The sequence below is a fragment of the Saimiri boliviensis genome, chromosome 16 (assembly GCF_048565385.1).
Source record: "Saimiri boliviensis isolate mSaiBol1 chromosome 16, mSaiBol1.pri, whole genome shotgun sequence".
NCBI classification, from domain to species: Eukaryota; Metazoa; Chordata; class Mammalia; order Primates; family Cebidae; genus Saimiri; species Saimiri boliviensis.
The window spans coordinates 74,830,685-74,842,746 of record NC_133464.1 but is presented as its reverse complement, the minus strand read 5'-3'; the positions used below and the strand labels follow the sequence as shown (position 1 = coordinate 74,842,746).

Below are 12,062 nucleotides of genomic sequence, written 5' to 3'. Positions count from 1 at the left end.
TTAAATTTGAATGAGCTTTTATTAGGTATTTTGTTCCCTTAATTTTTATGCCACTGACACTTTTCACCAAAAGGGCATGAAAACATTGTGTGTTTTTAAAGGGTAAGACAATTCTGAGGTCTCATTTTTCATTTACCCTTATGTTCAAAAAGCTCACATCCTGGCAAAGGAAGTACATAATTCTACCATAAAAATCAGCCTTTCATGGATTCAGAGTTTTTAAGAAAGTCTAAAGTAAACTTGTCTGAAAATAAATCTTCCTGAGAAAAAATACATTTTTTCCTGGAGTCATTTTAAAAAATATGACTTGATATTACAGCTCTATGAAGGAGTATCTGAAGGACCCACTTCTTATATTCATTACTTTACATTTTCCTCAGAGTTTTGAAATTGCTCCCTATTTAACAAACCTACTCTCTGTGCAGAGGAAGCTTTTTACACCTTCTACAGGCCTGAAAGGCAGCAGGAATAGAACTCTGGGTCGGATGGTTTCTTTTCCTCCCTCCCTCCCTCCCTCTCTTCCTTTTTTCCTTCATTCCTCTCTTCTTTTCTCTCTTCCTCCCATGAATAAGCATTTTTTGAACCCCAGAGTTGACTACATATTTGCTCTTCTACCTTTACTCTGGGTTTCTTTGGAAGATACATACAAAGACTGTATCTCAAGGTCCCTGAAAGGGTCAAGGCAGAGAAGATCCTCTATACACAAAAAGGAGGTAAAAAAAAAAAAAAAAAAAAAAAAAAAAAGACATGGAGAAAGATGATACCCTGTTCTTAGTTACAAGTGTCACCAAATTAGTAGTGAGAGGATTATATAATTACAAGACCTGAACTGGTAGACACTCCTGGGGATATAGGAGGGTGGGCCTGGAGGAGTGAGGCAAGTCAAGACTCGAGTACATGTCTTCAACACATTTAGACTTTAAAACTCCATTTCAACTGGCAGAGTTTGGCAGTAGGTATGGTTTTGTGAGAAATAAAAAGACCAGAGTGGAGCCAGGAAAAGGAATAAAATTATTGGAGCTTCCCAGAGCTAGATCGAGGCTTTTAGGTTCGGGGATAAAGGGGAAGAGATAATTCTTCACATTCATTCCTTCATTCTTTTATCCAGTTCAGAAGTTGGGAAAAATGAACCAATTGAGGGCCAAAGACCAAATCTAGAACACAGGACATTCACTCTATTTTTGTTAGAAACATGAGGGTAGAGAATGAATAGCTTAACAAAGGCTCATCTGATGATCAAGAAGTAGGTCTTAATCCTACTATCCTCCTGGCTTTGTGCTAGCTAGGCATTCTTCATCTCTAAGGAGTTCATGGCATAATCGGGCAAGCAGACACATAAAATTAAAAAATAACGGAGAATGCTATGAGGACAGAGAGAGGAGGCATGTTCTTTCGGAAAAGTTGGGGGAAGATTTCACGGAAAATTGATAGATTTTGGAGTATGGTTTTGAACTAGGTTTTGGGATAATAGGTAGTTTCACCGCTAAGAGAAGAAGGTTAGGTAGAAGGAGAGTTATCAGGAACTTTTATTAAAGGAGAGAGTTATGAAAATGTACAGTTTCCATAAAACAGGGAATAGGTGCTATAATTAAAAACACAAGTTATGGTGGAAGTTATGGTAAGGTAGTAAAAGAAGAGGCCAAAAATATAGAAGCTGTGATGCAAGGCGTCTTGATAGAGACTAACCACGGACAATAGAGCCATTAATTTACTTTTTCTTTTTTAGGGGGTGGGTGGGGTTAGGATGTGGTGGGAGGGAGAATCATCAGTAAGGATCTGGTGTCAAGCGTCTATTTTAGACACCCGATTACAGGAGTGTGAAAGATGTCTGGGAAGACTCCCAGCTCTTTAACTGCAGCTCCCTGTTGTAGGCTGAGCTCCTAGAAAGTAGCCTATGAAATTGGGATTTGCAGGAAGGAAGTTTATTGGAGATTGCTCCAGGGTGCAGGCAGCAGGATCAGGCAGAGGGAGAAGTTGCTGCTACCATCACAACAAAAGTTTCAGGTTATTCCAGAGAGCTGCCCAGAGCTGGGACAGCATACAGAGTTGTATCAAATTGAGACAATGAGGTGATGCTTCATCCCCTCATCACCTAGTCCTTAGGTAAAGAAGAGGGTGTGACCTTGGTCAGCTGAGGTCAGTCATCAGGAAGAACTCAGCTGCAAGCTACCAGTTGTCACCATGCTCAGCAACTGGGGGATTGAGTGTTTCAGATCAATCCTTAAGCCACCTTTCCCATCTCTAGAAATTGGTACCACCAACTACCCTGTTAATCATACCCAAAAGTGGGGGCTTGGCTTCTTGCTTTTCTTTTACCCAGTGCCCACTCCAGTGGTAAAATCCTGTCCGCTCTTCCTTGATGGTTTCATCTATTTATAGTCAGAGTAAGTTAATTCCAGTTCATGCCGCCTCATCTGCCACTGGGACAATAGACTCCGGAATGGGCTACCTGCTTCCACTCTTGTGTCTTTACAGACTTTTCCCCATATAGCATCATGTCAACGCTTGGGACCTAGGAAACGTGCAGTATGTATGAAACGTGTGCTTGAATGACTTCAGAAGGTGCAATTTCTTCAGCCACAGAGGGACCACTCTTACGGAGAAATGGAGAATGTGTTGGCCCCTGGATGTCCTAAGGAAACAAAAAAAGAAGACTATAAATAAATTTTGGATATTAGGAAATTTTTTTACAGGGTAAGACCTATAAATGTCAATGCATGCCAAGTACATGTCAAAGATTTTAGTTCATTTATTAACGGGGACCCAGTCAGAAGGTACAACCTGTTCAAAGATGAATTCAAAGTAGTGCACATACATAATTTATAAATAATGCTGAAATGAGTTAATAAACAGTCACAAAATTGGCTTATTGGAGAGAGAGAAAAAAATCAATTACATTTCCACTAGATACAATTTTTTTGTATCTCTATAGACAAGAATCATCTCCACCGCTATTAGTTATTTCACAGAGATATACAACAGATATATATATGCATATATATATCTGCATATATATACACACACACACAACAGATCTATATATATGTACAGATATATATATATAGATCTGTTCATATACAACAGAGATATATAATTGTTCAAAGATAATGAAGTTGCAGAAACCCTGTAGAATCAGCGAATCCAGAAAGATGTGCTTATGTAATACCTGGTTTTCCACTGAAGATACTCAGGAATCTTTCTGTCTCATTTTAAAGCCTTCCATAGTTTTTTTTCTTTCATAGGGAAGAAGAAAGGAAGAGAGACAAGGTAAATAAAACCGAGATTTCATAGACAGTGCTGGTCTATGTGTTTTCCTTGAGAAATAATTAATAGCAAGTCTTTTTCCCTCAAAAATGTCCTGGTTGGAAGTTAGGATGCATAGTCACCCTATTTGAGATTCACTGACATTTCATTATTATTTACGTAAAACCCCTTATAATATATAACAAAAAGATGGATGTAGTAGAGATAGAGCTAAAGATTCAAAACAATTTAATAATTAGCACTTTTCATTGAAGTGATTAAGGCTATGGCAGCAAGTCAACCATGTTTTGAAACAGGCACAGGCAGGAACAGCCATAGCTACTTTCTAGGCTGTCTCGTAAAAACGAACCCTAAACTATCCATCTGGTTGAATTTAGTCAGTCTCTGATTCCACTGGTTATTGGATCTTCTCATAGTGGAAGATGGTCCCAAGGCTTGGACAACACCACTTTCTAAAACGCTGGACATTTTGTGTTTTCTGGTAATACTCCAAAGCAAAAGCCCACAATAATATATGTGAGTATGCGCTGATCATAGAATTAGAGCAGAAAAGGACAGGCTAACGAGCATCCAATATCTGTAGTGGTCTGTATTCAGTTTCTCAAAACTAGACGAACTGAATGAGTAACTGACTGAATTTGCTTCCGATTTTGTTTGTTGCGAAAACACACTGACCTACTCCTTTATTTCCACAGCCTTTGACAGCTATGGAAGCCATAAATCTCCTTTGCCCTCTCTTTCTCTTGGTTTATACCGTAGAGGGGTTTTCAAATTCTATCACCTCTGGCTTCCCCTACATGGCTTCATGCTGAGAAGCAGGCAGCTTAATCAGGCTCTAGGAATTTTTTTTTTTTTTTTTTTTTTTCCCAAGACGGAGTTTCGCTCTTGTTACCCAGGCTGGAGTGCAATGGCGCGATCTCGGCTCACCGCAACCTCCGCCTCCTGGGTTCAGGCAATTCTCCTGCCTCAGCCTCCTGAGTAGCTGGGATTACAGGCACGTGCCACCATGCCCAGCTCATTTTTTGTATTTTTAGTAGAGACGGGTTTTCACCATGTTGACCAGGATGGTCTCGATCTCTCGAGCTCGTGATCCACCCACCTCGGCCTCCCAAAGTGCTGGGATTACAGGCTTGAGCCACCGCGCCCGGCCAGGCTCTAGGAATTTTTAAGAAAGCTTACAAGATAGAAAGGGCTTTTCTATAAATCTTAGAGGATTTGCTTACTTTCCCCCCTTCTTTCAAACTAGGAAGTCACATTGTGAAGCATAAACAGAACTCATTCCCGAAGGGATTAAAGCTAAATTTAGAACCAAGGACTTAAGAACTGTCTGCAAACAGAACCACATGTGAATCAGCTCTATGGAACAATAGTTTGAACAAATGTAAACACAGCTACGAAAATGTTTGCCAATTGCAAGCTCTAATGAGAGTTTGCTTTATTCTGAGGAGCAACAGAGAACTCTGGAAAGGGTGTCGGTTCATCATTTGGAAGCCCTCTTTGAAATGTTAGGTCAGAGTGAAAATTCTAACGTCAAAGTCACTTGAGTGTCGGCCTCAAGTATCATCGTATTTTGGCCGAGCGTCTGATTTGTGCGTGGTGCGAATCTCTCTTTGAAACATTTTTGAATCATTGACATTTACAAAACAAGTCATTTGCCACTGAGGGCAGGTCCCTGCAGTCCGTTCTTGAATACAAAATGAAAACAAGGAGGGCAGCACCAACTCAGGCATACCAAACTCTCCTTCTCGGATTGGAAGATTTCACGCCACAGGCATTGTGCAGAAGCATTCTCAGAATAGGAATCATTATAACTAACATTTGCCTTGCCCTTTATGGTTTGCAAAGTGCTTCCAACTCAGGACGTCATTTCAGAAGCTCTCAGCATGGACCTTGTGGGAGTGGGGAAAGGGAGAGACTGTTCAGGAGCAGGCATCAAAAGACTGCCATTTTAAGCTACCATTTTCCTGGCCTTTGCTGTTGCAAATTCCTACAAATAAGATTCTCCTGGAAAGGAATGTAAAATGTGATTGTTATAGTACTTCAGAGTACCTCCCTTGCAGTACCCGTTTTACATAAATACTCATCGAGTTATATACTATGTCAGGACTGGTTTCAAAAAGTGAGTGCTAATTAAACTTGGAAATAATTATTTTAAATCACAAACTAGAAGTTCGTATCTTATTTTGGTTTCACATTCAGATCAGCCCTAAAATTGGTCAGCTTTTCAAGCAAACAGTCAGATGTGCCTATCTGTATATTCTGAAAATTAGGTGAATTTATTTATATATTCAGTAACTATTAGAGTACCTATTTTGTCAGCATCTCCCATTTTTAGCTAATGCAAAGATTCATAAAACCTCTGCCTTCCATAAGCTTATACTCTATTAGAGAAGAAAAGGTATACACATAACACTTAAGATGTAAAATATCAAAAGTCTAAAGAGATAAGAATTAAAATTTATTTCTGAATTAGGAGAATTCGAGAAACCCTCACACAGTAAGGTTTGACTTGGGCCTTACAAGGATATATGAGAAAAGGTATTCCGAGGAGAAAAAATAGCTTGCAAGATGGGAATATACAGAATGTGTTTGGGAAGTGCTAAGTTACCTATTATGGTAGGAGCAAAAACAATAATTAAAAAAAAAAAAAAGAAACCTAAATGAATGGCATTCTTATGTGGCTCTGATAATGTTTTCTGTGCACAGCCTAAAAATAACCTCAGATCAAATTGAATTTTAAACCTATACCACATATTGACATAACATTATAGTCATATATAGAGACAAGTATGTAGTGCTGAGTATAATTATATATGTTCACAACTGATTCACACTCCTATTTTTATAGTTATTATATTTCCTTTTTTCCTATAAATGAACAAGAAAGTTTTCTTATTTAGCAATAATGCATTTTATTTTATAATTAAGCAAAAAACCCCACAAAAACTAAATGAGCAACCAAAATCTACTGCCCCAAATCATTGTTCATGTTTTATGTATATTCTTTCAGCTTCATCATCTACTATATATATGTGTGTTTTAAAATATTAGGAACATTTTTCTTTTTACCGATGATTTTTCATGAGTATTTCTGTTGCTACATGATATTCCATTATATGGAAGTGCCAAGATTTTTTAAACTAATTTCCTACTGTTAGACATCTGGGTGGTCTATGGTTAGCAATGAACAGCCTTACAATACACCCTTGCATGTATCCATGAGCATTTCCTTAGGATAAATAACAAGTAGTGGCCTTCCTACTTCATGGTGTGTGTGTGTGTGTGTGTGTAGTCTAATTCTATTCCAGAAAACTTAAACCTTTCTTGACTCCCACCTGCAGTAAAGCTATATTACTTCTCAAAGAAAATGATATAATCTCTCAGAAATATGGGATAGTCAGAAACACAGTACACCTTTTACATTTGAGCAGAGACGTTAAATCACTAAGACCTGTGTGTAGGGAGTCTTCCAGCTGATATATCTTTCACCCAGAGAAGCCCTCCTTTATCCATGAATAAGCATCAATTGCTCTTCTCTGCATCATGGATTCCTCTCCATTACCACCTTAGCCTTGAAAACCCTTCTATCTACTCCTAATAGAAGCCATGTGAAAAGCTAAGGTTTGTTGCTATTTTTCATTATGCTGAGGCTGATCACGGAGGCATACCATGGCAATCACAGACACTAACCAGGCGGGATGTCAGGGCAATTTCATTACAAGTGCACGCTTGCGTTTTATGCCCCTTAATCACCATTACTGCTCCTCCAAGCAGCACATGCTTTCAGCTTGGATTTTGAGAGTACCTTCTTTGTCAGAGGAATGCTACAAAGAGGGTGAAAGGGGCTGCTACTGCCAGGAGCAGTTCCCTGGCTCCAGAGGCAGAGGCGCTGAAAAAAGCCTCCGCGTGCATTTACACTTGCTCCATTGGTTCACACAGCCTTACTCAAGAGAATAATGATAATGCAGGTAACAGTCTTATCTAGCTCAGTGGTTTCATGTTTTTCATAGCCTCCAGATGTTTAGTGGAGTTTTGCTTATGCCCACTTCTTCAGAGAACCTACCTGGTTGTGTCAAGATCAAGGGTACAATGCAAAATGCCCTGAGACCTGAAAAGCAGCTCTATCTGAGATGACTGAGCAGTCCACTGGTGACACTGTACCTCTTCTCAAAGCATAGATTAGCCTGGAATCACAATTACTGAGAAAGGATCATAAATTAAATTAAATGACATATAGAAAATGTCTGACCAGTCAGAAATGCAGCCAAATAGAAATTCCTGAACTGTAGTGATAAGGAAATCCATTTCATAGCTGGTGGTTGATTAAACCCAACTTCAAGCTGTCTTCCTGACATCCAGCTTCCTGGTATAGCATTTGCAGAGAACCCAAGGTTGGCTCTAAATGGGTAGTGTTATACAGATTGTGAACAGCCTTTGAAACCATGTTACCCTACTAATATTATTTGTGTGGGTGGCTTTTCTGTGGCCAGTGTTGGACGATGGAGAAAGGTAGAGTCACTGGTCTTGGGTAGTTACCCGCACCGGCTAAAATACTTAAACAATGCTGCCACAATACTTATGAGCAGAGGTGTTGTGCAAAACATTTTCTAACACATATGGCAGGAACTGACCAATCAAAACAGACACTGGCCCAGTCAGAATAGGCATCAGCTATAAATAATTGGTAATTGTGCTGAAATAGCTGACATACACTGCCTGGATATCAGCCTGACTTATAGATAAATGTGTAGATACCAAAAGCAACATCCATTACTGAGAACCACCATGCACTAGGTACTTAGGTTGGGCACTAGGGACATGTAACAAGCATAGAAGCCTGCGAGATCGGTATAGCAGTATGGTCATAGTAGAAGGAGGAGTAAGAGTAGTGAAAGCCATGATTTATTCAGGTCCTATTGGGCACTGGGCACTATTCATTTTATTGAGCCTTTCCAACAACTCTACAAAGTAGGCATTATCATCAGATGACATGGTTGAAATAACTGAAGCTCTGAGATGTTGAATAACTTGCCCAAACCATGCAGATGGCAGTTGCCAGAGCTGGAATAGAAAGTTCTATATCTGTAGAAGCCCATATTCACTCCACTATGCCATGTGGCACCTCCTTGGAAATTTCACTGGTCTTGGCTCTGCCTTTAGCAGACCACTTAGTCTCTTCAGTCTCAGTATTTCTGTCACGAAATTAGAAAAAGTATATCTATATGAATTTTAAATGTGTGCTTCAGGCTTTTAGCATATGTGCTTTATTAACAAAGCAAATCCCATCCCTTGAGAGATTTGTAACTTAGGTGGTTAGATAAGGTATATACATTAAACATTAATATGTATATTTAAAATATTAATATAATGTGTCCCTCACTTTTACCTGGGTAAGTCTTTCTGTTTGTCTCTCTCTCTCTCTCTCTCTCTCTCTCTCTCTCTCTCTCTCTGCTTGCCTTCATCTGTGTACTCTGTCTTTTTGCTGAAGTAATGGTGAGAATTATATGGGTCTATTATATAACATTCCGAGGTAGCATATTCTAAGTTCCAAACAAGTGGTATGGGTGTCAGGTATGCGAAGCATTTCTGGAAGTAGGTGGTTTGAGCATCTAAGAAATCAGGTTTCAGTGGGGGCTTGCTTTGTGCCTTGTGGGGAAGGTTGACACAAGCTGTGGATGTGTGGAAGAAAAGAAAATGGCATTTTGGATAAAGGAAAATGTATGATCACAGGCATGAGATTGGAATTGTGAAGTTTGTCTGGAGATTAGTAAACAAATCTCTTTTACTAGATTTAAAAGTTATTTTTCATAGCAGAAAATGCCAAAAAGAATAAATGCCTAAGAGTCAGGTAGACATCGCTCAAAGCAAATATGCCCACGTCACCAAACTTGGTATCCTAAGCATTTCCAAAAACGATATCAGTTTCTCTTATTCTTTTCTCAGAACAATACTCTTTGATTTGAATATACTGAAAACCATTCAACTGTACGTTTAAAAATGGTTAAGATAATTAAAAAATAAAGCAAAGAACAAAAAGCTCATCAATACTCTTCAGGGAAATGTCCATTCCGAGATAAGTGTTCCAAGCCTTATAATATTTTGCATTTTCATTGGTTCTTTTCCGTCTTCTGCATTAGCCTGGAATTTCCTTCTTATTGGTCTTTGTAATACTAGGATTCAGTGTCTGATACATAGCATTTAGCTAAAGATACTTTAAACAAATTAAGGGCTTCAAGTCAGAAAACATTTTGAGTAAGTTGCATTAAGTTTACAAACTTAAAACCTTAATGCTATTAAGAATGAAGTTTAGGGACAGTCAGCATTAAGGAGTATATACTATCTACATGCTCTGGGCATGAAATGGTTAAACAGCAAAGCCCAAGACCTCTGCTGCCACTGGAGCTTTTTGATCAGACCATAGGAAGTACAGCAGCATGGTCAATAACTTCTGTGCAGATAAGAGTTTTTTTCAAGTAAATTCAATCTGTAAATTGTTCTCTTCTAGGCAAAAAGCCAGGGAGATTCATATAATTCTCACCATCACTTCAGCACACAGACAGAGTACACAGACGAAGGCAAGAAGAGAGAGAGAAAAATGGACAGAAAGACTTGCCCAGGTAAAGGCGAGGGACACATTGACTCTTCAGTCTTTATTAATCTATTATAAAACTAATTATAAAAAGAAGAAAGACAAGATAGAAACAGAAATAAAATTGTTAGAGACATTGCTCTCACAAGAGAGAGATGGTGAATTTCCTACATGACATATTATTCCTCCTGTAAGGAAGAGAATATTTCAAAGCAGACCAGCTAAGGCCAAAGAAAGCACCTTATTTTCTGTTCCGTCTTTAACTTTGCTTTGATATATCCGTAAAAACATACAGAAAGCCTTAAAGTTATACAGCATTAGTCACTAAGCAAACTGATCAATGATTTGAAAACATTTGGCGAAATTTCTTTGAGGTAAAGTGTATTTGGGTTGGATTGAGGATGATGTATGAATGGCTCATTCGGAGGCCTAGAGTATTTCCTGAGGTATATCCCAGCAAAAGGGATGAAGACAAGAGCTGGCTTCTGCTACCCTGTACTGTATGCTTTGTAACACAGGTTCCAGACTCCCAAAAGAGACTGCAGTCATCAGTAATACAGCATGGCACAGCATGCAAGGGTACTAGGACATTGCGTATTACATGCTCTTCTTAGAGGTGGAGGCAAACTCTTTATTCATTAAGGAATTTATTCAATCAATCATTTTTTAATCCATTGGACAAAGATGGTCTAAATTTCCTCATATTTGATGTAAGAGTGACAAAAATGTGCAGGATTGATTTGATCTCTGCTCTTAGGACACAACAGTCCAACAATGCAAAAGAGTCAGTTAAATATGAATAAAAATAAGTGTAATAGGTGCTTTGTCAGGAAAAAAAAAATACACTACAGAGCGCATCTGAGGAAATATACATGTGGGATTCTGGGGGTGGGAAGCAAGGACCAGGAATGTTTTTGTAGAAATTAACTTTTATACTGATACTGAAGTCAATGTTAAAAAGTGTTGGGGGTTTTACAAGAAAAAGAAAAGAAATATGAAAGCAGGAGTGTCTTAGTCCATTTGTGCTGCTATAACAAAATAGCACATATCTTTATGGTTCAGCCTCTACTGATTACCCAGTTTCAAAGTCACTTCTACATTTTTAGGTATTTGTTACAGCAACACCCTACTCTCTGTACTAATTTCTGTCTTAGCCTAGTTGTTCTGCTACAACAAAATGCCCGAGACTGGATAATTTATAAAGAACACAGTTTATAAAGAATACAGTATGTCTCACAGTACTGAAGTTTGGAAGTTCAAAATATGATGCTGGTGGTTTTGGTGTCTGATGAGGGCTTGGTCTCTAATTCCAAGATGGTGCATTGTTACTGCACCTTCTGGAGGGGAAAAGTGCAATGTCCTCACATGGAGGAAGGGATAGAAAGACAAAAAGAGATCTAGATAGTTTCCTCTAGTTTTATTCCTAAGGTCGCTAATCCCATTCATGAGAGCTCTACCCTCAGGACTTAATCACCTCTTAAAGGCACCACTTCCTAATACCATCACATGGCTATTAAATTTTAATATATAAATTTTAGATGAGACACAAACATTCAGACCATACCAGACTTCTAGAAAGAATTGTTGCCAAGTGTGTCCACCTCTAGAGGGGTGAAGTACCACAGTCTATAAAGAAGGCTGCCATGATTGGAATGTTTGCCTCCTCCAAACTCATGTGGAAATTTAATTGCCATTGTAACAGTATGGTGGGACCTTTAAAAAAATGATTAGGCAATGAGGGCTCCAGCTTTACAGGTGGGATTATTGCCATTATACATGGAGAAATTTGTTTACCACTTGCTCTCCTGTTGCTCTTGTACTCTTCTGTGATGTGAGAAATAGCATTTGTCTCTCTGGAGAATGCAATGTTCAGCATGCCATCTTGGAAGCAGAGGCTGGGCCCTCACCAGACCTGGATCTTGGACTCCTCAGCCTCCTGTTCTTCATAAATTATCCAGTCTGTGGTATTCTTTTAGAGCAGCACAAAAGGGACTCAGACAAAGGCCAAACCTGAATGCTGTAATTAATAGCTATTTCTATCAGAAGTTCTGTTTGATAAGGCCACTGATAGGTTTTAAACTAAATATAAGTTTGGCCATCCAGCTTTTGTTGCTCAGTCATTTAAAATGGGTTAGTAGTATCTGCAGAATATGAGATTTCTTGATAGTGTATTTTTGTTCTCCTGGAACATTAACACTGCATTCAGAAT

General features: G+C 38.8%; 1 long non-coding RNA gene across 9 annotated transcripts in view; it reads left to right on the top strand.

Moving 5' to 3' along the window:
* Nucleotides 1-8,570, top strand: part of LOC141581665 (uncharacterized) — a 113,380-nt gene extending 104,810 nt beyond the window's left edge. For 8 of the 9 annotated variants that reach the window (XR_012514434.1, XR_012514436.1, XR_012514438.1 and 5 more), the window contains one exon: nucleotides 2,476-8,570. This is a non-coding gene — a long non-coding RNA (uncharacterized LOC141581665). The remainder of the gene's footprint in view (nucleotides 1-2,475) is intronic. The other variant, XR_012514439.1, reaches the window with a different exon arrangement.
* Nucleotides 8,571-12,062: the final 3,492 nt, after the last annotated feature.